The sequence below is a fragment of the Orcinus orca genome, chromosome 4, assembly GCF_937001465.1.
Source record: "Orcinus orca chromosome 4, mOrcOrc1.1, whole genome shotgun sequence".
NCBI lineage: Eukaryota > Metazoa > Chordata > Mammalia > Artiodactyla > Delphinidae > Orcinus > Orcinus orca.
The window spans coordinates 143,374,433-143,400,221 of record NC_064562.1 but is presented as its reverse complement, the minus strand read 5'-3'; positions in this window follow the sequence as shown (position 1 = coordinate 143,400,221).

Sequence of the window (25,789 nt, the reverse complement as noted above, 5' to 3'; positions counted from 1 at the left end):
ATATATCGATTAAGAAAAACTTCAGAAAATTGTCAGATTTCTCAAGTGTCCCTCTCCAATGTGTGTTAGGTGAATACTTATCCGTGCATGCAGTTTAACATGGGTTGTTTTGGAAGGACAAAATTGATTATATTTTCTGATTCCATTTTGTAGGTATAATTTTTAAGTATACCTAACTTTAGATACGACTTGAGTAACTGAAGTAAAGTAACATAGTGGAATAGATTGAGAAATTTAACATATGTTCAGATCCCGTTTTAGAAGCAGACTATAGTTTGAATATTGACAATGGCTGTGACCAAATCAGTTTGAAAGAATCTAGGTTTATTGAAACTATTTATTGAAAATAGCTATAAAAGCAATTTGCAGAAACATGATTATAATCTTTGATACACTTGTTATTTGTCAATAGCTATTTCAGTACCTCAGTGAAAAAGTAATTTTGTTGGCATCATCAGTGTCTTAATTAAATCTTCATGCCTACACAATGCAACGTAAGGAACAATTTTACCTTTCTTATGGAAAAATTGAATTTAGGATCAGGTTCCTAAATTCATGTTTACTTAAATATAAAGACACATTTTTTCCATCAATATTTTTGACAGGTTTGGATTGAATTCAGACCCACAAAATTTTCTGCAGATGTAAGGTTTCCAAAGCTATTGCTTTAGTGAATTTGCACAGTATATTATAAATGTGTTTTTCCCTCCGATTTCTCTTTGTTTTGCCCTATCTACAGACATTCTTGGCACATAAATGTATTTCTTCTGAGTCCAGCTATTATCAGACCAATCCTCTATGAACTTGCTTTTGCTGTTATCAACGACTATGACTGAGTATTTTGTGCTTAAAGCTAAAGATTTATAAGAAGCTTTTATTCAGCTATGTATTTAAATACTCAAAATATCCTCTCTACCACCCTTTTTATACTTTCCATGATGCAACCATTTTGGCTTTCTCTGAATACTTAGAACAAGATGTATAAATGAACACTGTAATTGAATTTATTCCCAATAAAATTATTTACCTGTAGGATTCTGGAAAAATACAAAAAGAAAAACTGCATTATGATCACAATTTTATTTAAATTTAGTAATTATTTCAATTTAAGCCCACCCAATAATGAGATTAATGAATTAGCAAATTGCAGGTATCAATACTTTTTAATTATTATAAGGTAGAAAGTATGCAGTTGTCTTCAAAAACATAAACTGCAGGGTTTAATAGATGTATTTTTAAATATCTGCACTGCCATTCATTGTTTATGATTTCTGGCAAATTATGTACTGTATCCAAATTTAACCTTATCTAGCTTTAATATTATAATAATTGCCTAAAATATTGTTCTGAGGATTAAACTTATTCTCAGAGTGCTTGAAATGTAGTAAACTTTTTTATTAAATGCAAGATTACCATTGAAGATAATCCATATAAAATATGAAGAAGAGTTTAAGACATTTAAACATTTTGCCCTATATTTGTTTTTGCTATACCATTTATACTTTTGTATTATGTTTATCATACATAAATATAATCATATTTTCTTGATGTCCATATTTGTGGGCATCTTGTATCATGTCAAATGATAAATCAAAATTTGAGAAAATAGAGATAATGAGGTAAATGTTCTGAGAAAATTATAAAATCAAAAAAGTAAATAAAAATAAAAAAGATTCTGATCAAATCTTCTGACTCTCCATAAAATTGAGAAAATATCTTCAATAATCCTCACATGGTTTGGGAAAATGGTCAATGAGATAACTGTGCAGGTATATTTTAACTCATTAAACTAAAGTTGTTAGAATAACCACAAGATTTCTTTTACTAATTTTTATGGAAGCTTAAAAATTTAGTATAAATTAAAACTTTGCCAGTGTATATTCTAAATGGAAATTTCATAGAAACATTGTAATGTTTTGGACCATCAATTATATTTCTCATAGTTAGAAACAGAAAACATTTCTCTAACTCTATCAAAGTTATAAATGTAATTTATACTTATTTTGCTTGGGTTTTTTTTTTTAAGTAAATGAATAGCAAATAGTTCAGATTAATTGGTAACCCTCAATTTAAATCTGTTGATTATATGATTTAGGAATGATATAATAAACAATTATTTTCTGACTTACCATGATGAAACAAGTGGATAATCTTTACACAGGTCTATATCACTCTCTTAACCAAATGCAATAAATATACTATGTTTAAAGAAACAGAGGGGAAAAGAAACTATTTTAATTCATTTAGAGGGAGAACACAATATGATAATTTCTTCATTCTTTCAAAAAATGTTTAATTAGTTCCTAGTAATTCCTGGTAATACAGTAATGAATCAAAAAGAAATTAGGCCTTGCCTTCAATGAGTTTTATTCTAATAATAGAAACAGACATCAACAAAATAATATTACAAGTAAGTGTAAGGATTTAATAAATTTTGTTGATGTATTTTAAGCAATGGAGTGGGAACTCCATTTTTACTTAGTAGTGGAATCTATGATTTTGTTTAGATGAAAGGTCATCCCAGATGTAGTGAAAATATATTTTAATTGAGCAATATTAGATGTGAGTTGACCAAATTTGAATCTACTACGGGAGACAGGTATAGGATAAAATCAATAGGACCAAACTGTGAGTTAAATATATGCATTTAAGGAAAGAAAGTTGTCAATGATGACTTCTGAGGTACTGGTTTATTTAACTGGATGGATGATGATAGCATTTACCAAATCATAAAGTTTGAATTCTTTGAGTTTTAGGTTTCTCTGAGTCTAGAAATCATAGAGATGTCCTAATTGAATATATAAACTGTGAGTCTTGTGAGCAATTGAATCCATGAGCCTGGGTAGAATGACCTAGAGAGACCACAGCGTGAAAGAGATGCCCACGGCCAGACCAAATGCTGAGTCACAGTGACTACTAGTGGCCAGATGATGAAAATATGCTCACCAAATAAGTATCAGCAATATGGCACAGAGAGGTAGGAGGAAAGCCAGGAAAACGTGTTCAGAAACCAGAGGAAGAAAACATTTTAAGAAGCAGGGAGTGATTTCAAGTGTGGCTAAGTAGTCAAATGATGTGAGCACTGAAAACACATCTGCTGGATATTCTGGAGACTATTGTAACCATAATGAGAACTGGGTTAACGGGCACATCTGAATGACAGACCGGAATGATATGGGGAGAAAATAGAAATCGAGAAAATGAAGACATATCTTCCCCAAATTTTACTTATGAAGGGAGAGAAAGAAATAAGTAACTAATGCACCAGCGTTGAGTTTTAACTTTTAAAGTTTTTTGGTTAAAACTTGGATATGTTAAAACCTATAGAATGGATTCAATTTATAGGGAGAGGTTGACCAGAAAAGAGAAAAAGAGAAAGGGAGGGATTGGGAGGAAGGGAAGGAGACAGGGAAAGAGGAAAAGCAACAGACACAGAGCTAGAGAGTGAAACAGTATAAAATTCATAAGAAGGCAGGAGGTATTGAATCCAACAGGTAGATAGAAAAATTCATTCTTAGGAGCTGGTGTTAGTAACATCTGTCGAAGTCCAGATATTACAGTATCATTGAATCACTGCAAATATTAGCAAAGGCTTTTCTCAAATAATTATGTGGCAACACAATTACAATAAAATTGGTTTAGAAGTTTTGGAGAATTTATCTGTGAACTGACATCATTGTTGACCTTTAATGCATCATTAATACTTGTAAGATATGACAGCAGGTTTTATCTATAGATATAATTCTCCTCTAAATTTACAATGCAGGGCCCTGTATCCTTCAGTCTATCATTCTAATAATATTTCTTACTGCTGGAGTAGAAAGTGGACTCTGTCAAACTATATATTCTGTAGCAAACTCTTGAGTAAAATCATCCAAAACTTGCCAAGAGAGCTTAGGTAGAAATCCAGCCCGTTATGGCATGTAGCTTCATTCCATTTTGTTTTGTCATTGAAAAATATATGTATTGAGCTACGATTGTATGTAAATCATTGCTTTAGCATTATAAATGCACATCTGGACAAAATCAACACAGACTGAAGATTACATTCTAACAGGTAAAATAGACATAAAAGGAACGATGACAAGATTCCTTATTTAATTGATTATAACCCTAGAAAGGAGAAGTACAAATGCTATGAGTAGACTACCAGGTTGCCCTGGTAGGATGGAGCTTCAGGAAGGCTTCCTGGTCGATGTTGTTAAACTACAATTGAGGTGGCATTTCAGTAACAGGAAATACATTCTGTCTATGTTCTGGGGCCAGGAAGGAATAAAGCACATTAACAGAGGGAATGGGTGGATTTTATTTATATATGAGGAGATAGTGTTTCTGCATTCAGAAACAGCATTTCTTATTTGTTATACTATGCTGATGTCGCACAGCTAGATGGTAGAATGTAGTATATGTTCAACATCTGTTGAGTTCCCACTACATAATCAACATTATACAATCCATGATTCTTCCCACCGTAGGAAATTTTATGAGAACCAGAAAATATTGTCCCATTCTGGAAGCTGGTAATTCTAAAGAGTCACTTGGCCAGGCTTGTTGATACAGACTGTTCAACATGCACAACCACTCTCAACTTTGAACCAAGACCTAATCCGGCAAAACTGCAGGAATTATGGGAAGTCCTCCCTCAAGAAGGTTCATTGGCAGCAAATGGAGGGACATTAGAAGAGCACTGACAGCAGAGATAAACATGCCATCTAAGAGCCAGTGCCTGGAAGTAAGATTTGGGATTCGGTGCTCAGAAAAGTAAGAGCCAGCTTCTCAATGGATGAGTTGTATGGGCATGATTTTGCTGATCATGTTTATTCTTTTATTATTATTTCTTTCTTTCTTTGGCCGCACAGCATGTGGGATCTTAGTTCCCCGACCAGGGATCGAACCCGTACCCACTGCATAGGAAGCACAAAGTCTTAACCACTGGACCACCAGGGAAGTCCCTTGGTGGTAGTATTGAATGTGGCAGGATTTGTGTAGCTCTGACTGGTTAAATTCTTCCCTTTTGAAGATTTCCTGAGTTTGATTCTCCAGACTTTTTCGCTAATTTAGTTATCTAATTAGTTATCTAAACTTTTATCTAATCCCTTTTCTGCTTCACTAGGCCATGTTAGGTTTCTATTATTCGGGACTAAAAGATTAATCTGGGAATCACTACCAGGAAAGGAAAATAGAGGGGCTATGAGAAAGTGGTGGGGAAGTTTGGGAGTGGTTATCTGGCTTAGTTGGGGCTACGTGGAAAATCCACTTACTGCTAAGGAATCTGTCAGCCATGACGTGAAGTGGAAAATGATTAATTCCTTTTTCACCTATTGTCACCTGGAATGAAGCTCTCGTTGAGAATTAAGCTTTAAATATTAGAATGGCTGATACCCTGAAGAGCAAGCAAAACACAGTAACTTGAGTTGGATTAGCTATTGTTAATAGTACTGTACATCATTAAAGAATAGAAGAGGAAATGAATATCCTTAAAGGCATTTTGTCCTAATAGTCAAGATATAGCCTGGAAACTGACAGACTTTCCTCTTCATTGTTACAAAAAGAGTGGGGCCCTGAAAACTAACAGAGAGGGTACAAGGACTCGAAATTAAACAAAACAAAACAAAACAAACCACCAAGGCCCACTGAACTTCCTTTGTCCCTTTTATTAAGAGGAAGTTCTTTTCTTGCTTGAAGAGTATGTAACTTGGGCCAAAAGCTAACTTGGAAAGGAAGCAGTGCTAATAGATAATCCTTACTGAGGATGGGTTGTCTTGTAAGGTGAACCTAGCTCTCCTCCTTCACTAATAACTGTTTCTCTCTATATCTATACCTACTAATGTGAGCTGTACCCCAGCGTGTGTATGTGGGGAGGATGGTGATGAGAAATGATTCGAAAATGAAACCAGGAAGAAGACTGCTCAAAAAATATTAACAGTTAACTAACGTACAGTCATAAAAAAAATCTTGGCTGGGCTTCCCTGGTGGCGCAGTGGTTGAGAGTCCACCTGCCGATGCAGGGCACACGGGTTCGTGCCCCGGTCCGGGAAGATCCCACATGCCGCGGAGTGGCTGGGCCCGTGAGCCATGGCCACTGAGCCTGCGCGTCCTGGAGCCTGTGCTCGGCAATGGGAGAGGCCACAGCAGTGAGAGGCCTGCGTACCGCAAAAAAAAAAAAAAAATCTTGGTACTAAGGATATGAATGAATTCTGAGAATTCTGAGAGGTGGGAGGAAAGCATATACTTTTAGAAATGGCTAAGTCTTCAGTCCTTGGTGGACTAAGTTATATGATGCTCTGAGGTCATAAGTTGCTTATTGAATGTGAGAAGGAATAACCCAGAAAGTTCAGAAAAGAAGTTGGGGTTATTTTTGCTTTTTGGTTCTTTGGATTCTACATATTTATTATTGCTCATCATATTATCTATTACTTTCTTTTTTTAACATCTTTATTGGAGTATAATTACTTTACATTGTTGTGTTAGTTTCTGCTGTATAACAAGGTGAATCAGCTATACATATACATATATCCCCATATCCCCTCCCTTTTGCGTCTCCCTCCCACCCTCCCTATCCTACCCCCTTTTTTTTTTTCCCCCTTTGAGGAATATTTATCATGTACAACTTGTCCAACTAGCTCTTAAGTGCTGAGAAATATATCCAAAGATCTCTTGAGGTCAATTTGCTAAATATTAAATTTGCTGAAGCCAGTGAGACACCTAACCAATTCTGAATATATTAGTTTCCTTCAGCTATCCATTTTCATTTATTAGTTGAATAGCACTGGGTTGTCAACATGTGTACATGGCCACTAGCAGTACAAAAATGAAGCAACCAAGAAACAAGAAGTAAAACATTCTGAAGATTGGGGACCTGGTAATGGGGCCTAGGAAATACCTCTTCCTGTGCCACTGAGCTTTGACATGGAATGCCAAGGAAGTAAAGAATTTTATATTCAAACTTAGCTTTCCAGGTTGTTATGAGAGCATATTTGTCAAGAAGATAGGTCATATGTCATCTAACTTGACTTGTCACTTCTAACTATTTAGACCTATAGCATATGGACCTTTATTTGTATTCTTGCCATGGGCAAGACAAGTATGTGTCTACCATTCTTCTGTCAGGGCCACCATCTGTGGGCATTCACCACATCATGATAGCATACACAGCATTACTTCTAAGCAATACATTTATTTTTAAAGTAAAAAGTACTTTACTTTAAAGTACTGATACCCACTGACTTAGCGGTCATACTGTATTCCCCTTTACCTAGAAGTAGAATGAAGAACAATCAGAGTGGTTATATTTCACAAAGTTACAGCGAAAATGTGGAAATAACATATAGTAATGTCATGAAGAATGAGAAATACCATAAACTAGCAGCAAATTATGGGCGCTATTTTTCCCACAGACAAAATATAGGGTACCTTAAAACAAGCTGAAATTCCTAACCCATTAGGAGAGAAAGACTGACAGAAAGACAGACAAATGCTAGCTAGCTAGTTAGCTCCTAGATAACCTTGAAAGAAATTTAATTGGCTATTAGTCATTTTAATGTACAAATATTACTTGAGTCCCAATTAAAAATTAAACTCAGATAAACAAACAAAACCCACAAATAACAACGACACACACACAAAATTGGAAAATTTAATGCCATTTGGTTATTTGAAGATATGGAGCTATGATAAAACTTTAACCATGGAAAGAATCCTTATATCTTATAGAAATTATATATTTATGGATGCCTTTCTCTGGAAACACAACCATCATTCCATTTAACATTACACGAGGCTGCCTACTAGAAAGTTCAGGCTCCTCATTCCAGTAGGTTAACAGGTAGATAATGAGGTCACTAGTTTGGTAAGCGATGATTTCACACACATAAAATTAGAATTTCTTTCCATTTTGTTTATCTTCTGCTTTAGATAGGTCCCTTAGTGAAAGTATTTCCTTGCTAAGAATGAGGATGTCTTATCTGTTAAAGTCTATGGCGTGAGGATGGGAAGTTCAAAATGTTCAAGTCAGTCATTCACAGTGACGGAGAGGGGAAAAAAAATCCCACTTCTATCCTCTGACTTTTAAAATTCATGTATTCCAAGAGGACAGTGTGTTGCAATCATTCAAGTCAGTATCCCCGTCTGTCATCTTAACTAAACCTTCCAAATATTATTCCACACTTTTTAAAAAAATCTGATGATGGGTTATATGGTAAGACTCAAGAATTGCATAGTCAGGAGCTCGTTAACTGCAATTCTTTGGGCTCTAAAAATAGTTCTTCAATATGTGGTAATATTGTGTGGGGTAACATCTTAATAGAAGAGGCATTCTGTAAGCCCTTGGATGTGGAGCTAGCTGAGGCAAACCCATAGTCATTGTATATATCTATTACAATAAAGACAATTTGCTGCCCCCTTTGTGGTGAAAGGGGTCCAATATAACTTACTGCTATTAGGATATGATGCAGTCTTCTCTAGAAATAGTAGTTCTGAGTCAAAATTCTCAGTCAGTCTCTGCTGCTGGCTGCTAGTAACTAGGATTCAGTGAATATCTGTAACTTAGTCTTTCTCTAAGTGGATGTCCAAGGGTCATGTTCCCGGATCTTCCCACTTGGATGAATTCCTTCATTTCTGTCCTTTATGCCTATAAGTGGAGTTATTATGCAGTAGCAGTCTTTTTTTTTTTTCTTGGCCTTTATTTTATTTTATTAAATGTTTGAATCACTACATTTTTTTTTTCTTTTTTTTTTTTTTTTTTTTTTTTTTTTTGGTGGTACGCGGGCCTCCCACTGCTGTGGCCTCTCCCATTGCGGAGCACAGGCCCCGGACGCGCAGGCTCAGCGACCATGGCTCACGGGCCCAGCCACTCCGCGGCATGTGGGCTCCTCCCGGACCAGGGCACGAACCCTCGTCCCCTGCAATGGCAGGCGGACTCCCAACCACTGCGCCACCAGGGAAGCCCTGAATCACTACATTTTTAAAAAAAAATATTGCTGAATGCTTACAATGACAATTTTGCATTTCTCCATATACTTTATCATATATGGATATCATATCTTTTCTAAATTTCTTAAATCTATATTTAAGATACAATTGTATTATAAGAATCCCAAGGAAAACAAAACTTAAACCTCAAAATTATTTTTCATCCCATTACTGTTTAAGCTGCTAATTTTTGCCCATTAAAACTCCTTTTTTTTCACATATTTAAAAAGCCACATACTAGTATCATTTTCATTTAAAAAGTCACTCTTTAATACATAACTTTCAGCATACGGTTATTTGTGAATATAATTTTGCAAAAAGCAGCAGTCTTTTTGAAGCTAGAACCAACATACACTCTTAATGGTCTGAAAACTTGACCTGAATCTTTTTCTTCTCCATCAACAAAGAAATCCCCCTGTTAAGTCATGGGTACAAGAAGAGGCATCGGCACAATGGAGGTATGTTATGTGGGGTCTGGGCCACCTGCTCATGCAATTTATTCCTGACTTCCGGCCTTACTCAAGACCTATCCTGGAGAGATCACTTCCGTTGTAAAATGGATTTTGGATGCTTCCTCCTGATTTTATGCCTCACAGGTTCTTAAGGCATCCAGCTCATTACTGGAAGCTAGGTTTGTACAGTCGCATGTTGTTTCATGATCTGATGCTCATTCTCTGAAAGGACCCAGTAGAATATCATACACTTACTTCCAAATAGAAAGTAGTTCCCTCTGTGACAGGATGGTATATATTCAAAAAGAACAAGTCTTTTTCATGTTCCTTTTGATTTCTTGCCTTTTATTCCTGGTCAGAGTTATTCTCATGTTGTTAATCCACACTTCCTTGTTGTTTCACTAGCCCGTACAGACTGCCACTGGGAAAGTCACAAACTCTGTGGGTTAATTTGGGACAGCTTTGTGCACTAGAGTTCCTAAGGATCCCGCCTGTGAATGGGTAGGGGTGACACCTAGGAAAACCTGTTGCAGTAGTAGTAAAAAATCATTGCAGCACTATTTACAATAGCTAGGTCATGGAAGCAACCTAAATGCCCATCGACAGAAGAATGGATAAAGAAGATGTGGTACATATATACTATGGAATATTACTCAACCATAAAAAGGAACGATATTGGGTCATTTGTAGAGGCATGGATGGACCTAGAGACTGTCATACAGAGTGAAGTAAGTCAGAAAGGGAAAAGCAAATATCATATATTAACGCATATATGTGGAATCTAGAAAAATGGTACAGATGAACCAGTTGCAAGGCAGAAATAGAGACACAGATGTAGAGAACAAACATATGGACACCAAGGGGGAAACGTGGTGCAGAGTGGTGGTGGGATGAATTGGGAGATTGGGATTGACATATATACACTAATATGTATAAAATAGATAACTAATAAGAACCTGCTGTATTAAAAAAAAACTAGGAAACAAAGTAGGTCACTAGACTCTCCACTTAGCGAGCAGCCAGGGCCCAAAAAACAAATGAACCCAAGGGATTTCTGAGAGGCCCAGAAATTAGGTCCTGTATAGCAGAAATCTGATAAACAAAAACAGACCCAGCCAGAATTGTTAGTGTTCAGCAATGTTTGGAATAGAGAATGCAATTAAAAACCAGGTTTACTTGAGCCTGTGATTATTAATTTTACGTGTCAAGTTGATCATGCCACAGGGTACCCAGATATTTGCCCAAACATTATTCTGGACGTTTCTGTGAGGGTGTTTTTTGGATGAGATTAACATTTAAATCAGTAGACTGAATAGAGCAAATTTTCCTCCCTAAAGTATGGGGCTCCTTCAATCAGTTCAAGGCCTGGATAGGACAAAAGTCTGACTGTCTCCTGAGTATGAGAGAATTCTTCTGCATGATGGCCTCCAAACAGAAATTCAGCTCTTCCTGCTTCCACAATAGCTTATGGTTTTTGGACTCAAACTGAGACACTGGCTTTATAGATTTTAGACTTGTTAGCCTCCACTCCATAATCATGCACAATGATTATGAGACAATTCCTTATTAAAAAGTTTCTTCCTTCCTTCCTTCCTTCCTTTCTTCCTTCCTTCCTCCCTTCCTTCCTTCCTCCCTTCCTCTCTCTCTCTCTCTCTCTCTCTTTCGTCTGTCTATCGCCTATGGGTTCTGTTTCTCTAGAAAACCCTAATACACACTGACACCGCTGGTAGAAAAATAAAATTAATTATCTTTTTGATTACATCCAAAAACTGACTAAATTCAACTGTACCTCGTATTGATTTAAACAAACAGATGTATATGCATACTAGTAATTTTTTAAAACCATTTGCTTTCAAAATCAAATTATTAATGTAAAAGTACTTGCACATAAGAAGTGAACTGGAATCTTTAAAGTCTTGCAAACCTGTTGATTCTGAGTGCCTAAAAACCAAAAGTTTGTATTTTGCATATTGTTGAATCTGTAAGAGAAAGCACCATATCTGGAGCATAGATTTGTTTTAAACAAATGGTTTAATTAAATTCCAAAAGTCAGGAAATCTGTTAAAGTGAGTTGACGTTACTAAAAAGTTATCCAAATATCGTGATTTGGGTGGTTTCAAATTAAAGAAAAATGTAAGACATTTATATAGTTTCAGGAAAAAAAAAGTAACAGTGTCAAGCTACTTCATTCATTCATTTAATTTATTTATACATTCAATTATTCATATACAGCCTTTCTGGCATTGTTCTAGGCGTAGTGTTACAGCATATTTAGAACATAGTTTCTGTCCTCTTCAGCTTGTATTCTATCAATCTTCTAGTAGTAATCTCTGCGTGAACATGTGAATATATAAGTGGATGTGAAAGGTAAGTTGCAATTGGGAATAAATGGAAACTAAATATAGGCATCTGTGTAAATCACGTATCAAGCAGAAGGTTTTGGAAGAGAAGAGCTATTTAAGGATCTTATGTATACATACAGAACTGGGGGATATAAAACCAGAACTTCATTCCCAAAACAAATAAGTGAAACATAGCAGAAACTGTCTCGGCAGTCAATAATTCTAAAGTAAAAATGGAAGAGATTTAAATTTTTTCCTACCTTGTTTTAAAAATGTATACTAAAATATGTATTTTAGGGAGTTAACACTGAAAAATTTATCCTCATTCTGTTGCAAAACACTTCGGTTTGTAGCAGTAGTTTCTAAAATTTATTTGAGGTACTTTTAAAAGGATGAACAAATGCCACTTTCAGAATTTTGAAGTACATTTCAGAGATATGTGTTCATCTGTTTTAAAAGTTGTTTCAGTTCTACTAGTTATCTTATTACCTAATAATTTAATATAATATGTATCAATTGGATGTCTTATTCCAACTGTTTTCTTATAGACCTGTTTTATGAGTACGTTTTATCTGTTAATGAATAATTCTGTATACTGAAGGACAAAATTCACTTCTTTCTTTGCACAGTTTTCTACTGTAACTTTTTTTTTAACTTTCCATTTAAATTGGTGCCATTGTCTAACTTTTTTCAAGTCTAAAAAATAATGTTATTGTATAAGGAAATATTCCTTCATCAAATAAATATTTTTCATAATGTCAGTCTCAATTGCATTTGAAGTTCTCAAACTTTTGTTGTCTTTATTTATTATTACATATTTTTAGTAAAACAGATAGACACCTGACTTAGTGGGGCAAAATCTATTGTTCAATTTCTTAAAAAAAGAATTAATATAAAAGTGACCATTTATGAAGAAAATCTTTCAACCTCTTTTTTAAATTGTAAATACTACTTTCCATAAAACCTCAAGAAATTTTCTTTTTTTTTAAAAGGATCTTTTTTTTTTTTTAGATGTTGGGGGTAGGAGTTTATTAATTTATTTATTATTTTTGGCTGTGTTGGGTCTTCGTTTCTGTGTGAGGGCTTTCTCTAGTTGTGGCAAGCGGGGGCCACTCTTCATCGCGGTGCGCGGGCCTCTCACTATCACGGCCTCTCTTGTCGCGGAGCACAGGCTCCAGACGGGCAGGCTCAGTAGTTGTGGCTCACGGGCCTAGTTGCTCTGCGGCATGTGGGATCTTCCCAGACCAGGGCTCGAACCCGTGTCCCCTGCATTAGAAGGCAGATTCTCAACCACTGTGCCACCAGGGAAGCCCCTCAAGAAATTTTAAAATGGTGAAAGAAACACAATGAAGGAGAATGAAGAAAACTAGAAATGGGATATATTTTCAGCAATGCAGAGAACCGATGTGTAGGACAGGAATAGATATATAGGATTACACATACAGAAACATAGATGGAGGATAATAAAGAGAACATGGGAAAATAGAGGGACAATCAAGGGAGGAAAGCGGAGGACCCAGCGAGTCCTAGCCTGAGAAAGAGTATAGCACAGACCTCGCAGCCAAATCAACTGGGTTTAATCCTAACTCTGCCTCTTTAACTTCATGATGTTTAAATGAGTTAGTATCTGTAAAGACCTTAGAAGAGGGAATGGCAAGCTCTGGCCTGTGCACCAAATCTAGTCTGCTACTTTTGTAAATAAAGTTTTATTTAAACACAGCCACACATTTTTATTGCCTATGGATGCTTTCAAACTACAACTTTTAAACTAGATATTTCTGTCTTCAGACCTATACTTACTTTTGCCTTAAAATCACAGATAGATTCTAATGATTCTAATAGCAGACAAATTTTCTATATTCATTACATCCTCCCTCCTGTCTAATGTACAGGAACCACTTCAGAAGAAAGGAACACTGGTTTGGTAGCACAGGTTCAACTATTTACCATCATCAGGGTTCTCTTGATGAATCCAAGACAGAAAATCATGCATGCAGGTCTCAGTAGTAATATTAAATTCAGCAACACATTAATCTTCTGTGTGCTTTCAAAGTCAAAATCGTAATGCATTTTTTTAAACCTTGCCCTGTAGTCTAGAAATACTGTCAATACTAACAAATGTTTGAAATGTTACCATATATAATCTAACGATAGCAGAGCAGGAAAAGATTTTCCTTGAAATTTACTTATAAGTGAAATTATGTTATTATTGAACTTAATGGAAAAAAGTGCCTAACAAAGGACATGCTTTAATAGTATTTTAGATATGATGTCAATGAATACTAGTAGTGTTGGACAGAACTGTAGTAATTATAATAGTTAATATTTTATTGAACATTTACTCTGTGTTAACCGATTATAAATGAATTACTTATTTTATACTCCTATATTATTATTATTATTTTATATATATATATATATATTTTTTTTTTTTTGTGGTACACGGGCCTCTCACTGTTGTGGCCTCTCCCGTTGCGGAGCACAGGCTCCAGACGCGCAGGCTCAGTGGCCATGGCTCACGAGCCTAGCCGCTTCGCGGCATGTGGGATCTTCCTGGACCGGGGCACGAACCCACGTCCCCTGAATCGGCAGGCGGACTCTCAACCGCTGCGCCACCAGGGAAGCCCACTCCTGTATTATTTTGAAATAGGTTCTGGGACTTCCCTGGTGGCACAGTGGTTAAGAATCCACCTGCCAATGCAGGGAACATGGGTTCGATCCCTGGTCCAGGAAGATCCCACATGCCGCGGAGCAACTAAGCCAGTGCGCCACAACTACTGACCCTGCATGCCACAACAACTGAAGTCCGTGTGCCTAGATCCCGTGCTCTGCAACAAGAGAAGCCACCACAATGAGAACCCACGCACCGCAACGAAGAGTAGCCCCCGCTCGCCGCAACTAGACAAAGCCCGCGCACAGCAACGAAAACCCAACGCAGCCAAAAATAAATAAATAAATAAAAATTAAAAAAAAAGAAATAGGTTATTATTATTATACAAATTATACAGATTATACAATGGAGACCTAAGACTTAGAGAGATTATGCAAGTTTTCCAGAAACATATAGCTGGAAAGTTAAAGAACCAGAACTGGATATACGTTTATTAGACCCCAGGGTGCGAACATCATTGTGCTGTATTGCTTTTCCAGAACAACCAAGGCACTTTCTTCCATCTTTCTTCTAAAACACTTATTATTTAATACTTGTTCACTATGTGAAAAAATCCTTATCTCATTTAGACAGCTAAGTTAAAAATATCTCAGACTTAAACTCTTCATAAGTGTAGTGAGCTTTGCTACAAATAATACAATAGTAATTTTATACTTCTAAAATTTTTTATTGAATATGAATTCATAAAAATGTATGTAAGGCATAAAGGATTATGATATTGTAAAACCTATCCACTCCAAATCCAGGCACTATATGTGCCTTTGAAGAATCCTGCCCTGAATAGATGTATCCAATCTCTCTTATCTCTATGTACAAAGGTAACCATTGGCCCAACTTTATTTAGATAGATATAAATAGAATAGAAGAATAAGAAATATACATATCTTTTCCAGGAAGAGTATATATAGATATAATTCTCTCTCTCTCTCTCTCTCTTTCTATATATATATATATATATATGTGTGTATATATACACACACACACATACATATATATATACATATATATATCTTTAGATAAATAGATAGATACATGTGTAGATTTAGTTTTTAACCTAAATATTGTAGAATTAAAATTCCACTTCTTTTCATGATGAAAACTAGAGTTATTCTCTCACCATAAACAGACATTGGCAAAACATGTGAACCAATGGTTTTCAAATATTTGTCAACACATGCAAGGCTGTGACCCCCTGAGGAAAGACAAACAAATGAGGCACCACTATGGTCTCAGGCTAGAAGAAATTTCTGGACATTAGTGTGGGGAATGGAGACCTAACTAGATTGTGGCCATTTTACTGAGTGGAAGAGTCAGAAATTCAAGTTCTGGGATGCTGAGGCAGATGGACTTGCGAGACTTAGAACACCCTTTGACTGCCACCCCTTGATGTATGAATATGTCCCATAAACTTTTCTAGGTTTGAAATTTTTGATAAGCTCTTCATATATAAGTGGGAATTTCAGTTTTAATTGCACTACCAACAAAGTATGTGGCAAGCAGTAGTCATCAGGACTTCAAATGAAAGTTGAATAAACCTCTCAGTGTATGTCCAGTATAAACAGCTAAACTGATGAAGACTTGAATAGTAAAGGATGTATTGATATTATGTACTTTGTAAGCAAGGCCAAACTACATATGTGCAATAAAAACAATTAGCCTACTTTTCTGCCAAATGCCTCTGATTTGCTTAAAAGAGGCATCTTCGTCTTCGAATCAGCTACATATTTTTAAAAAACAAATATCAAATAAATAAAAAAGTTTCAATTTCTTACAATAATACAATTAATGTCCAGCCAGTGTTGATATATGTCTAAGATTAAAAATTTTATACCCAAAGGTACAGAGAACTCCACTTTATTCAGATCTTTGATTGTTGAATGAAGTTCTAGATTACGTATGTGTTCACATAAAGAATGTAAGCTCCACAACATTGTATCTTATTCACCAAAATTATATACCTAGTATTGTGTTTGTAACATTTCATAAACTGATACAGTTTTGCTTCTCTCTCTCTCTGTGTCTCTCTCTCTCACACTCACTCACTAGATACAGAAATATATTAGTAGAGAAACATAATGGACTATTTTAAAGTGAACATTTGCACAGGAACATGATGAATGAGGTAACACAGTTGTGGTTGCACTGACCAATGAGCAAAAACCCTTGCAAATTCATTGTATTGATCCATCTTAATTGTCCTAAATGTACCAATAATTCTGAAGCATTTACTCATGTACTACATTGCTGTTTAACTTGAGATTTTCAATACTAAGTAATTAAAACAATAAATATTTTAATTTTATATACATTAACAATATTGCTCATTTAAATTTTTATAGTTGATAAAATATGTTGATGAAATTGTGGAAACAATAGTTTGGCCTAAATTTTTACATCATAAAATTCAGATATTTAATCAATAATATTATCTACTGTTCAATTGTATAAGTTTGTTTGCTAGTATTTATACTATAGGGAAATTGGCAGCCAGCATTTTAATAGAGATTCCAAATTTTTAGGCAAATAAGTCAACAGTTGTATCATTATCTATCAATGAGATATTAAACATGGAACAAAAACTAAAAATAATGACCTTTTAGTGATGTTTCATATAGCCCATATGGATTCAGTCATCAACATTCATGTTGCAACAGAGCTATAGAAGTCAAGTGATTAAAATAAGAGATGAAAATCACTTCCCAGGTACTTACATTGTTCTTATTCTTCTTTAATATGCACTTAGCTAGAGATAAACTTTTCCCCCCTTTCTCCATCATCACTTTATAGAATTCATCATTTTAAAAAATTTATTATTTCTACTAATTAATGAAGTGTTTTGTGTTTTGGTAATTATTGTTTAAGTCTTTTTTTCTAAGTCTTTTTATACCCCAAGAGCTTATATAAAGCTTTAATTTTAGATGTGTTCATTCTAGTACTGCGGGAGTAATATTCATGCAATTCACAGAATATTGAACTATGGCCACCCTGTTTTTATGTGCCAAAGATGAACCTGGCAACTTCATTAAATAGCAGTGTTTTTACTGTAATTATGTGAATAACTTAATAGAAGTTAAGATAAACACATAAAACAAATAGAGAACCACCATAAGAATACAAATCCTGAGTTTTAAAAAATATACGATCTGGAATATTGTGTTCAATAGTTGCTCTTCCATATAGCCAAGACATATTAAAGTAAACATGAAGCTGGAATAGGTTGTGTAGAAGAAAATTTCTCATGCCTTAAATAAGATTATCCCAAATAAAATATTTTGCAACACTTGACTCAACTGTTTTCTTTCAATAGAAATGGGTTTTAGTACATAAAAATGACAGAAATTCATAATATTCAGCCTGTGAAAACTGAGTAAAAGACCAAAAGCATAAATAAGAGAAAAAAAAAACATCATTTCACATGAAGAGGATTTAAGTATACGAACAGGGATCGAGAAAGCACTTTCTCATGTAACAGAATATGTCTTTTATTTAGTTAGCTATGACCCAAATTATTTTATTTCCTCCTAATTACAACTTTGTCTAAACAACACACTTTAATTTTCAATTGGCTTATTCTCATGCTTTTGTTTCTGATCTTTCAAACGGATCTTCTCATACACATGTGATAGTTTGATTAAGAGAAACATCATAAACAGCTGTATTCAGCAGGTCCTGAAAAAATTATGCTATTAAACAGATAACTTGAAAAGACTAAACGGAACCACTAACAATGAGGTACTGGAAGTCAGCCAGTCTGCAGGCATTAAAAGGATGGTTTTAGTTCACTAGCCTGCTAGGCTGAAGATTCATGGAGAGTAAGTACAAATAAAACCCCAGAGCATTTCTGTAAGATATTGTATTCAAAAGGTGAAATGAGGGTAACTATAAAGGAAGAACGTGTAAGCACTTAAAATGTATGTTGAGTTATGACCTCTAGCAATATGACACTGCCCCAAACTGCAAGAATAGTGGCATGCAAAATTACCAAGATGTAAAAATAGAAAAAGGATTGCTCATGTTGGACAAAGACATTAAACACTATCAAGTACTTTAATAAACAAAATTCACAATCAATGCTAAAGAAAGAGTGGCTTTGCCTACCAAACACAATATATTTTATATATGGAGAGATTGAGCTTGTCTTGGTCTTTTCTTTCTTAATCACTTAACAAATGTTCTTTTCAAAAAAAGTAATGTATTCACTACCAGTCCTTGAGCAAGAAAAAAAATATAATTTGTTTACGTATTTCAATTGATTCTTATCATGCTTCTTGATAATATTTATAAAATATATAATATGTTTATACATAGAAGTATATATGTATATATATACACACATCTGTTTATAGTCAAAATATAACATGGATTAAATGTACTTTAACGTGTACAACTGTACTCAAATATGATTAGGAGAGATAAAAAACATCTTGATACATTTAATAAAATACACAGTGTCAAGCATGGTAGTTGTTTAAAATTAAAGTAGGTTGAGTACATGTTTATATTAGGAATCCAACAATAGGGCAGATGTTGAGTTATGAAGAAGTAGACAACAGGATAAAAGCAGTGTGGCTTTTGTGGAATAAGGGAAGAGAAATCAGTCACATAAGGCAAGGAAGCACCCCTCACCCAGAAAAGGAAAGTTTAGTTAAATAGACTAGAACCAATACCCTCTAAGATAAGCAAGCCCAGTTTTATTTCTGGTAAACGTTAGTCCTGAGATTTTCTGGAGTGAAAAGTATGGTCTCAAGCAGTGCACAGAGAATATATGTGAAAAGTACTTAAATCAGAAAAATGCATAGCTATCACTATGTGATATGTGTCCACAGGTAGAAGGGCCTGATTCTGGGACTTCTTGTCTGGATTAGATTCCATCTCTTGCGCAGGAGGAAGCTCAAGTTAGAGGATGTTGCAAAGGTAAGACAGAAGTCTCAACCAAATACCAAGTACAGCAACTTTTACTTTTTTATGCTCAATCTCCAATATGCTCTTTTAAAAGGTTGTATATCCTGTAAATTACCATCCCTGTGTTTTGTTAGTTTCACTTAAGTGGCATTGCATGGCCTGCATGGTATATCATAAAGACTTTTTTTGTGTATTTCTATATCTCCATTGCCAGCATTGTCATTGTCTTGCAGAACATGGGAAAGGATCTTAGAAAATGTAGCACGATGGGACAAACAGTCTGGAAAGAATAAAGACATTCTCAAGCCCCTCCCAGCTCTGGTATAAACAGCATATCATTATTTCCAGTAGGCCTTGATTATATTCATAGGAGTTTTGAGGGTGTGTAGGCCTTTTAAAAGCTACTGAAGAGTTAGGAAAAGGTTTGCTTGTATCAAATAAAAGTGGGCATGATGCAACCAACTAGGAATCAGAGGAACGGGGCAAAAACTCCTGGAGTTCTCACATACATAGAGTTGCACAGAATCAGGTCCCTTACAGCGGTTTTATCATGTCCCACCCATGTATGTAAGCCTCTTGACTTCAAGCTACATTGATCATAGAATTCTTTAGAGAAAAAAATATATGTAGATTAGCTGTGGAAACTATTTCAACCAAGACGTGGACAGACATATTGGCAGCTGTCTTATCCAATTCCACCCCGTTTTTCATCTGACAGGCCAGCAAAACAGGGAAGATGGAGGCAAAGGAGATTTGCAAGCAGACTGCTGTGGGCCAGGAAGCTCTGTCCAAGCCAGGAGAGGCGTTTCAACTGATTAAAGATGAAGGATAACTGTAACATGGTAAGTGACTGAGGTTTTAGTAATCATATTAGATTCTATTTATTGGAAAGATGGGAAATAGCATTGATTATTAATCAGCACATTACCTTTTGTCATTCTATTTTCCAATATCAACCCAGTTCAAGACTTTGGGAGATTTGAAACAGAAATTTGATTTGGGTTAACTATAAAATATGAAGACTTTTTATTTGCACAAAGCTGGAAAGTTTTCCCATTACACTGGAAATGCACATAAACCAGGTCATTGATTTAACACATAGGACATACTTCATAATAATCAGATTAAATAGCTTAAATATTGTCTTGTTCATAGCTCCCCAAAAGCACTTCCTGGAAATTGAGCTTCAAGGAACGAGTTGTGCTGAAGTCTGGTTCTTACTATGTTGAACGTGGTCAAGCACGCTGTTTCATTGCAGCAATGCTTCTCATAATGGCGGTGTGAATGATTCATCTCCAGGATGGTCCTAGACTAGATCCCAAAACAAAACATAAGTTTTGAAAGACTATTATGCATGCCAGTGTTTGCCATGAATAGACTTCTAGAAATTCTTATTTATCCCTATCCTTAATTTTGCAGTTGAAGAAACAGATAAGATGAAAATTAAATGATTAGCTAAAATTGAACAGATAAATCCTAAACAGAGGCAATCCAGCTCTCCTTATGCCACACTATTGACCATACTAGAATTCTTACATTTGCTCCCTTAATTTACCATGCTGTGCCAGGTATAAACTGGGATTCTATTTTAACCAAGTTTTTCATGGAATCAATCTTCTTACCTTTTTAAAATCTTTAATTAGACTTACACAGTATCAGATTCCTTGATGTCATGAGTAGCAATGAGACAGAAACAAACATATTGACAAATTCCCTAATCGTTGACACTGCCACTTAAAGGTAAGTTACCAAACTTTTCTACTGTCCCACTTCTATCACACCTGCCTCTAGATAAATGAGGTTAATGTGCATGTGTACTGTTTGATACAGAAACTGATTTCAAAAAAGGATAAGTGAATAGTAATACAGCACAGTCAATGCTACTTCACAGAATATAGATTGACCTAAAGTGATCAGCATACTGATGATTCTCTAAAATGTCAGAATTAATAGAATTTGAATTACAGGTGTAATAAATAAAGTTTGTAATAAATGACTATAAAGAAGACATAATGATTACTTTTTGAACAATTAATCCATCATTTATTTAAATTTGTTTTTACTAAGAACCTATTATGTGCCAGTCTAGGTGCTGAAGATATTATGCTTAAGAAAATAGTGCCTCTCCTTAAGTTATTTTTAGATAAGTTGAACCTATGTCCTGTTTTCCCAAGAACCTCATATTTATTGCTTTTTTTTAGAATTTTAAAATTAATTAATTAGTTGATTGATTAATTTTTGGCTGTGTTAGTTCTTTGTTGCTGTTCACAGGCTTTCTCTAGTTGCACCGAGCAGGGGCTACTCTTCATTGTGGTGCGCAGGCTTCTCATTGCAGTGGCTTCTTTTGTTGTGGAGCACAGGCTCTAGGCACGCGCGCTTCACTAGTTGTGGCACGTGGGCTCAGTAGTTGTGGCTTGCGGGCTCTAGAGCGCAGGCTCAGTAGTTGTGGCGCACGGCCTCAGTTGCTCCACGGCACATGGGATCTTCCCGGACCAGGGATCGAACCCATGTCCCCTGCATTGGCAGGCAGATTCTTAACCACTGTGCCACCAGGGAAGCCCCTATTGCTTTTTAAAAATCTATTTTATTAAGAAGACTCCTTTTACTCTCAAATGTACTATCATATATATGATTAATTATATCATTATCCTAATTGTAAACTATTGATAAAACTTATATATAGAAATATTGGAAGAAATTCAAGTCACTAAATTAGATCTTTTTTAAAAAAGTTAATTCGATCTTTTATTCCTTTTATGTGACTTTAATACCTCTTTTATTTTGAATGGTTTGAATCCTATTCTACCTGCATGAGCTGAGGCAACTTTTTTTAAACCACAGTGAAAGCTGAACAAATATCTGATTATCTATCAATGGAATCAGTCTTACACCACAGAAGTCAGTAAATTAATTTCATCTAGCAGTGTTAAATCCTGTTTGGACAAAACTGTGTAAAGAGGGTTAGACAACATATTATAAATTGACTGTAAATAAACTATAGTCTCCTCACGAGGGAAGACATGATATTTGCTCCTACAAATGAGCATTTCATGATGCTCTGTTTTCTTGTTTTTAGATAAAAACTGGATGTAGGATAGTTGCCACTAGCATTTTGTAGATGTAGAATGTATTTTAAAGAAATCTACTAAAGGAGCACTCTTTTGAAAACAACAAACATTCCTAAGATAGATGCACCTCTGAGTATATATTGAATTCTATAATTAATTAGAATAGGAGTAGATCCAGGATAAATAAGAAGTTTGCTTCAAACTCTATAGAAATAATTAAATATTTCTAACTTGTCTAAGGCATTATTCCTTACCTGTGCTTTGGTTCGATTTCTATATTAGAAAAACAAGAGATGTTTTTGATAATTCGGTTTTAAAAAACTCAGATCACCACATGAAGTTTTGAGACATACGGAGGTATTAAATCACAGTTTTGCTGATTTAATGAAGTTTTTGCATTTTTACAAATACGGAAGAGAAATATAAAGAGCAAAGGAGTCTATTTCTCCATAGAAATAGGATGAAAATTGTAGCCCTTCAACTTATATAAACAATAAACTATAAAATAATGTGTTTCTCATTGCCAATGAGTAGTATTGTTACTAGTACTTAATGTAAATAATCTGAATATTTTATCTGTACATTTAAGATAAAAAGCTCATATCACATTTCGGAGTGTGAGAAAAAATAGCAATTACTTTCTAATCTTTCTCCATACACACAACTCCTCTCTATCATGCCTAGCAAAGTGTATTTCTTATAACATATGCTCATTAAATATCTGATGGATTGTTAGGTTGAGAACATGAATTGAGAGGAATAACTGAGCATTTGTGGCTCTTCTGGGGGAAAATGAGATGCTAAAAAGTATATAGACAACTCTACAGTTGCTGAATTAAATAATAACCTTGCTAATTCTGGTAAAAATAAGTGGATGGGACTATATAATTTCCAAACCATCGTACAATGCTAGTTTTAGGACATTTTTTTGTTTGGGGAAAAAAAACAACAGCAAAACATTTGAATTACATTTATCAAAGATTGCTGGGAAGCGCCACATCTTACAGTTAAATTTAAATGGTTTATAAGGAGACGACCACATAAATGTTATGACTCAAAATGAAATTTTTATAATTAGCTTGTAATATTTTTTGTTGGCTTAACAATAAATATTTATAAAGAGTGTGCTACCTAGAAGCAAAAGTAGTTTCTTTCCCTTTTGGAATTAATTTTCTTTTTTATAATATTACTAGTATTTTCAAACATTTATCCATTTAAAGATCTAAAACTAAATCTCAAAAGCAAAAGCAATGCCTATTGAGTTATATTAAAGTTAATACAGATAGCTACAGTCAGATTTATGAATGTATAAACAGTAGTATCAAATGTAATTAATAGATAATAGATTATGTATAAGCTTATAATTTTGAGTGACTAGATAACAACAGAAAATTTAAAATTCTCCCAAACAAAAAGTGAAACCATCCCTTATCAGTAATGATCCACAGGATAATCTTTTATTTAGTCTATCTATCTATCATCTATCTATCTGTCTATCTAGATGAATAGACAGATACCAATATATCCCCATGATGGTTAATTTTGTGTCAACTTGGAGGGTATTTTTGATGAGTTAATATGTAATTAAGTAAACTTTGAATAAAGCAGATTGCCTTCCATAATATGGCCTCATCCAATCAATTGAAGGCTTGAATAGAAAAAAAAATTATTTGACTCTCTGAGCAGAGCAAGAGGGGATTCTGCTGCAGACTGACGTCAGACTTCATGTGTACCATCACCGCTCCTGAATCTCCCGCCTGCCAGTGCCCACTGCTGATTATGGACTTGCCAGCCAACATAATTGTGTAAGCCAACTCCTTATAATAAATATTGACTCTGGGGCTTCCCTGGTGGCGCAGTGGTTGAGAGTCCGCCTGCCGATGCAGGGGACACAGGTTCGTGCCCCGGTCCGGGAAGATCCCACATGCTGCGGAGCTGCTGGGCCCGTGAGCCATGGCCACTGAGCCTGCGCGTCCGGAGCCTGTGCTCCGCAACGGGAGAGGCCACAGCGGTGAGAGGCCCGCGTACCGCAAAAAAAATTTAAAAAAAATAAAAATAAATATTGACTCTGTCTCTCTGGATGTCTGACTCTCTCTCTGGATAACCCCAACCATGGTTCTGGTGATTCTGTCTCTATTGATTCTGTTTCTCTGGATAAACCTTACTAATACAATCCCCCAAGTCAATTTGACCAAAATTATGTGTCTTTATACAGCCATCATTTCTGACCTTATAGTACCAAAGTAAGTGATTGCAACATGAAAAAAAATCAATCACAATGCCATAAAGTGAAATGTCTAGATAAATTTCTTTGATCAAAAAATTTATTTCTCATCACATTGATACTATCATAAAAAAAAAACCCTGACCTTCAGAATAAAGCAGGTCACATCATTTCTACATCATAAAGAATTTTGTGGCACACTAAGCTAGCTTTTATTTTGTTTCAAATTTGATTTTAAGAAATTTTTGTTACAACAGGTGTTAGTCTGGATATAACAAGCTATGTTGTGTTAATAAACAACTCTAAAACTCAGTGGTTTATAAAAAGACAATTTCTTTTTATCTCATGCTAAATGTCCATTGCAAGATGAATGCATCTCTGTTCTGTTATCCTCCCTCTAGGTCCAGGCTGAAGCAGCAGAATCTCTGTGGGAGATTTGCTTGGCAGAGGGAATAAAGAGATAAGGTTAACTGTGAGTTGGCTTTTAATGCTTCAAGAGCGACATATATCACCTCCACACAAATACCCTTGGCTAAAATGATTTATATGACCTCTCCTGATTTCAGACTCCAAGGAGGCATAATTCTCTTTTCGGGTGCATCATCACAAATCACAATGACTAAGTCTGAGATAACTGGGCAGGAATGGAAGTATAATCCTTCTGCGGAGAGAACCCTGCAAATTGCACTGCCAACATTGACATTGATAGGGTACAGCACTATAATCCTTCCTCAGGAGGAGCAGCAAATGTTTTGAGCAATAATACAATATAACATATATTTGGTGTCAATCTAGTAGATAGAACTACACATGTTGTCAACAGATAGAGGTAACAGAAAGTGATATTTTGGCTCACTAGAGAAATATTTGTAAACAAGAGCTGTAACAACAAAACAACTGCCCAATAGAAGTATGAGTTTTTCAGGTCATAATTAACATCTTGTCTCTAAAATATTCAAATATGAACACAACAACTGCATCTCAACGTTACACTGAAGTCAGCTGGAATCAATAATCTCCAATTCTTATAACATGGCAACTGTGTATATTTCTCATATGAAATACTTCTTTGTTCTTGAGGAGTTTGGAAAGAAGAATGAGTTGGAGAAGGACTTGAGAAGATGAATAAGTAGGAAGAAAAAGGAAATAAAAAGAGAAAT